We start from the raw sequence: 6,000 nt of genomic DNA, 5'->3' as shown, positions 1-6,000 counted from the left end.
AAAATTGCTTAAATACCTCATTAATTTCTCTAGGTTTATAAGTAATAGTATTTTGATCTGTTCTAATTGAATTTATTGTTCTTAATATCTGTTCTTCTTTCAGTTGCCATGCCAATACCTTATTCGCTCTTTCTCCTAATTCATAATACCTTTGTTTAGTTCGTAATATTAATTTTTTTGTTCTCATAGTTCACCTAATTCAAGATGTGGTTGCAAAAATGTGGTTGCTAATTGAATCAGCGTGAAAAGGGGTCATTGTGCAGCAAGATGGCAGCAAAGCACCAGTTGTGGTCAGCCTGCTCACTGCAGCTCAGCTTGGGTTCTGACAAAGTCACTCAGCCCCCAAACTCTCATTACAGCTTTGATCTAATCATGGACAAAAGGGCTAAACTGCAGCGGTAAAGTGAGAGTAACTGCCCTTGACATCGAGGCAGCATCTGATCGAGGAAGGCATGAAGGGGCCTGGAACTAGAGTTAGTGGGATTGAGGAGTAAAAACCCCTCCACTTGTTGGAATCATACATAGCACAAAAAAAGATGCTTGTGGTGGTTACAGATCCACAGGACATCTCTGCAGGAATTCCTCAGGATTGTGTCCTCGGCCCAATCATCTTCAGCTGCTTCATCAATGATTTTCCTTCAATCCGAGGATCAGATTCGGGATGTTTACTATTGATTGTACAATGTACAGCAGCACTTGTGATGCCTCAGGTAATGAAGCAGTCCACCCCCAAATACAGCAAAACCTGGACAATATCCAGTCCCTGTGAATAGGTGGCAAGCAACATCTGTGCCAGACAGGTGCTAGGCAATGACGATATCCGGCAAGAGAAAATCCATCATTAACCCCCTGACATTCAATGGCATTACCACCACAGAAACCCCACTGACGATATCCTCGGGATTAGCACTGACCAAAAACTAAACTGGTTTAGCCATATACATACCATGGCCTCAAGACCAGATCAAAGGCTAGGACTACTGTTGTGGTGTTGTGCTGCAGTCCTTCTTTATAGAAAGATTATTGTGAACGTTAACAGGAACATTCTATCAAGAGATCTTCAGAATCTTTTCAAGATTTAGAAAGAATCCCTTTTTACTTTTTCCGGATTGAAAGGTTCAGTTAAAATTATACTTTGTAATTCCCAATCTTCATAATCAAACATGCAATTGTTTTGTAACATTTCTTATTTTTGTGACCTGCTGGGTTACTCCAGCACTTTGCTTTTTTTGATGTAAATGTTACTTGTTTAACATTTTTTTTAAATCAAACTTGGCAAATTTCATCTATTTAGAAAGGGTTTTCTGGAAAAAGTGTCAGTAACTATGAATAAGTAATGACAAGGATAAATTCTATTAGAAATGCAGTAAAGTGACTAGTAAAACTAGTTTAAATAAGGCAACATAATTTAAGGTACTGCATGGAAGAGCTCGTTGATGAGCACATAGTAATTGTTGACCTCAGTACAAATTGAAGATGAGTTACAATCTTTTATTGATTTATTGTATGTAGAAACATAGAAACATAGAAAATAGGTGCAGGAGTAGGCCATTCGGCCCTTCGAGCCTGCACCGCCATTCAATGTGATCATGGCTGATCATCCAGCTCAGTAGCCTGTACCTGCCTTCTCTCCATACCCCCTGATCCCTTTAGCAAAAAGGGCCACATCTAACTCCCTCTTAAATATAGCCAATGAACTGGCCTCAACTACCTTCTGTGGCAAAGAATTCCACAGACTCACCACTCTCTGTGTGAAGAAATGTTTTCTCATCTCGGTCCTAAAAGACTTCCCCCTTATCCTTAAGCTGTGACCCCTGGTTCTGGACTCCCCCAATATCGGGAACAATCTTCCCGCATCTAGCCTCTCCAACCCCTTAAGAATTTTATAAGTTTCTATAAGATCCCCCCTCAGTCTTCTAAATTCCAGCGAGTACAAGCCCAGTCTATCCAGTCTTTCCTCATATGCAAGTCCCGCCATCCCAGGGATTAATCTGGTGAACCTTCTCTGTACTCCCTCTAAGGCAAGAACGTCTTTCCTCAGGTTAGGAGACCAAAACTGCACACAATACTCCAGGTGCGGTCTCACCAAGGCCCTGTACAACTGCAGCAGAAACTCAAATCCTCTTGCTATGAATGCCAACATACCATTCGCTTTCTTCACTGCCTGTTGCACCTGCATGCTTGCTTTCAATGACTGGTGCACCATGACACCCAGGTCACGTTGCATCTCCCCTTCTCCCAATCGGTCACCATTCAGGTAATATTCTGCTTTCCTGTTCTTGCCGCCAAAGTGGATAACCTCACATTTATCCACATTATATTGCATCTGCCATGCATTTGCCCACTCGCCTAATCTATCCAAGTCACTCTGCAGCCTCCTAGCATCCTCCTCGCAGCTAACACTGCCACCCAGCTTCGTGTCATCCGCAAACTTAGAGATGTTGCATTCAATTCCCTCGTCCAAATCATTAATATACACTGTAAATAACTGGGGTCCCAGCACTGAGCCTTGCGGTACCTCACTAGTCACTGCCTGCCATTCCGAAAAGGACCCGTTTATTCCTACTCTTTGCTTCCTGTCCGCCAACCAATTTTCTATCCACCTCAAAACTGAACCCTCAATACCGTGTGCTTTAAGTTTGTACACCAATCTCCTATGTGGGACCTTGTCGAAGGCCTTCTGAAAGTCCAGATATAACACATCGACTGGTTCTCCCTTATCCACTCTACTAGTTACATCCTCGAAAAATTCTATAAGATTCGTCAGACATGATTTGCCTTTGGTAAATCCATGCTGACTTTGTCCGATGATTTCACCACTTTCCAAATGTGATGCTATCACATCTTTAATAACTGACTCTAGCATTTTCCCCACTACTGATGTTAGGCTAACTGGTCTATAATTCCCCGTTTTCTCTCTCCCTCCCTTTTTAAAAAGTGGGGTTACATTAGCTACCCTCCAGTCCTCAGGGGTTACATTAGCTACCCTCCAGTTGACAGAGTTTTTCCAAATCTTGTTGGTACATGGCAATGGAAAGTTTAACAAAGATGAAATACAAGACCGAATATCTGGGGTACACTGGGATACCCTACTAGTAGCAAAGAGGGCTTAGCGGATATTTGACAGAGTTTTTCCAAATCTTGTTGGTCTAATACTTAACAAAAATAGATCATTTGATTCATCCTTTGGAAGCGTTATTCCATTTCATTGATTAATACTCTACAACTTCTGCCTTTCTGTGTTTATGTAACTGTTTTTAAATTGTAATTGATCATCTGTTTACCTATGCTTCAGGCAGCTTTTTTCACATCATTAAAACCCATCCCCAAAGTCTCCTGTGGATGGCTTGATTGTAATCATGTATAGTCTTTCCGCTGACTGCATAGCAAAGCAAAAAAAAAAGCTTTTCACTGGATATACTTTTTTGGAAAAGGGATATAACACTCCCATTCCTCCAATCTTAATTCCATATCTTACATTCATAGGAAGATTGTAGCCAGAACTCTGAGATTTCCATTCCTTGTACCTTCAATGTGTGTGAAGCACTATTCTTCTGAACCAAATGACTTTCACCACTGACGACAGTGATGCGTTGTTATCTCTGTATATTTCTACTCTTTTTCCCTGTGTAGCGGCCAGCTTCTCGTCTATCAATTAGCTCCCAAGCTGCCACTTGCATAGACCGGGTGAACAATAAGCGTAATGACTCAAACAATAATAACAGAGATCCTCCTCGACATTTGATCAGTTAGTCGTCTTTATTTTGAAGGTGCAATAAACATATTGGCATATCTCTTGTCATCGACTGGTTATTGATTTGCTAGGTAAAATTCCATATCTTACCACAGTCTATGCGATCGATACGAATTGCCAGATATAACTTCGATATAGTTTGCATTAATCATCTTGTTAATAAAACAAGCGATTACATCTTTGCTAATAATCTATTGGCGGAGCCTCTGGCTGACCCTCTATCAGCACCTCCTTGGCTCACACACACTCTCTGCCAGCACGTACCCAACTGCCCGCACTCTAGCTCCGCCCAGCCCCTACGTACGCATTGTATTAACTCTAGCATGCACTATACATTGGCGTCTAATCTATTACAGTATTATTCAATCAACAAATCATCAGTCCATGTATCAGCTTCCAGCAGCAGACATATCTTGATTATTGGTCTTTCCAAGATATTGTTCTTGGTCTGCAGCCGAACGGTGCACACGTGCCCAAGTGCGTCCGGTATGGTCTCCAATATTTTGCTTATCACCCAGGAGTTTTCAGTCTCCTTCTTTTCCAGTTTAAGAAGCGGTCTGTCGTCAGTCTTCCGGCTTCATCTGCGGGATTTTCCAGTCTCAGATATGAAACAGTGCCTTAACTACTTTCACTTGCGTCTGAGAAATGGTGTAGCTGTACATTTCTGATTTGACCAAAATTGGTAGGCTTCATACACTGGTCCACCTCAAAATCCGCAATCTTATCAAGATCCATCAGCCATCCTGTCCACTTCTGATGGAAAGTTTGGGGTATATTGTCATCCCAACCAAGCTTCTCCTTGCAGAGTTCCTGCATAATCAACTTAGTAGGCAGAGTAAATCGTGCCAGAAATCCTAGAGGATCGTAAATAGAGTCAACTACTGACAGGATGCCACGTCTGTTGCATGGTCGTTCCTGTACGGCAATTTTGAACTTGAACCCATCAGTTTCTACGCACCAGTACAATCCTAGTGCTCTCTCCATCAGCAGATTGTCCTGATCCAAGTCCAACTCCTTGATCTCTTTAGCCCTACTTGCTTGAGGAATGGATGCTGGCACAGCACGGCTATTACTGATCCACTTTGATAGCGTAAATCCTCCCATTTGGCAGATGTCAGTCAGGTCTTTTACCATCCGGACTGCTTCTAGTTCTGAAGGCATGGACTTCAAACAGTCATCCACATAGAAGTTGTTCTTCATCATGTCTACCACCTCTTCCCAAAAGTGTAATCCGTTGTCTTCAGCAGTTTTTCTCAACGCAAAGTTTGCACAAATTGGTGACGACACGGTGCCGAAAAGATGTACCTTCATGCGGTATTCCACAAGATCTTGCTGCACATCACCGTCAGGCCACCACAGAAATCGCAGATAGTCAACATGCTTTTCCGATACATTGACCTGATGAAACATTGCCTTAATATCCGCCATCAAAGCAACCGGCTCTTGCCTGAATCTGATGAAAACTCCAATGAGTGAGTTAGTTAGGTCTGGACCTTTGTAGCAGCTGGCAGTTAAGTGATGTCCCCTTAAAGACTGCCGCACAGTCAAAGACCACTCTTATGGTTCCTTTCTTCGAATGATACACCCCGTGATGAGTGATGTACCAGAGTTTCCCATCATTATGGTTCAGCTGGTCCATTGGTACCCTTTCAGCATAATCATTATTGATCATTTCCGTGAGGAAAGATGTGTATTCACTGCAAAACTTTTCATCCTTATTAAACTTGCGTTTCAAGCTCTGGATACGCTGCTCTGCAATGCACCGATTGTTAGGCATGCTGGTATTCTCATGCTTGAAAGGTAAGTCCAGACAATAATGTCCATCTGCCATCCTTGCCGAACGATTCATAATATCCATGAACTTTACCTCTTCTCTTGACATTTCTTCCTTGTCTTTGCTGGATTCTTCATTGAAGTCATGGTTGTATTGTTTGACCAGAAATTCTTTCAGACTAACAACGGATATTCGATTAACAACCGCTGTTGGAAAGCCTTTTCCAGTGCTGTTGTCATGGTCCTCTCTATTTAGACCACAAATAACCCATCCCAACAAGGTTTTCATGGTGAATAATCCATCTACTTTTCTGTGGACCACTTCCCAAGGTTCGAATACCTTGGAAGCATTAGCTCCGATGAGCAAATCAATATGAGTCGATGACAAGAGATATGCCCTTCAAAATAAAGATGACTAACTATTCAAATGTTGAGGAGGATCTCTGTTATTATTTGTTCGAGTCATTACACTT

The sequence above is a fragment of the Rhinoraja longicauda genome, chromosome 23, assembly GCF_053455715.1.
Source record: "Rhinoraja longicauda isolate Sanriku21f chromosome 23, sRhiLon1.1, whole genome shotgun sequence".
In the NCBI taxonomy this organism is placed as follows: domain Eukaryota; kingdom Metazoa; phylum Chordata; class Chondrichthyes; order Rajiformes; family Arhynchobatidae; genus Rhinoraja; species Rhinoraja longicauda.
The sequence above is the reverse complement of the archived record's forward strand: the minus strand, read 5'-3'. Positions refer to the sequence as shown.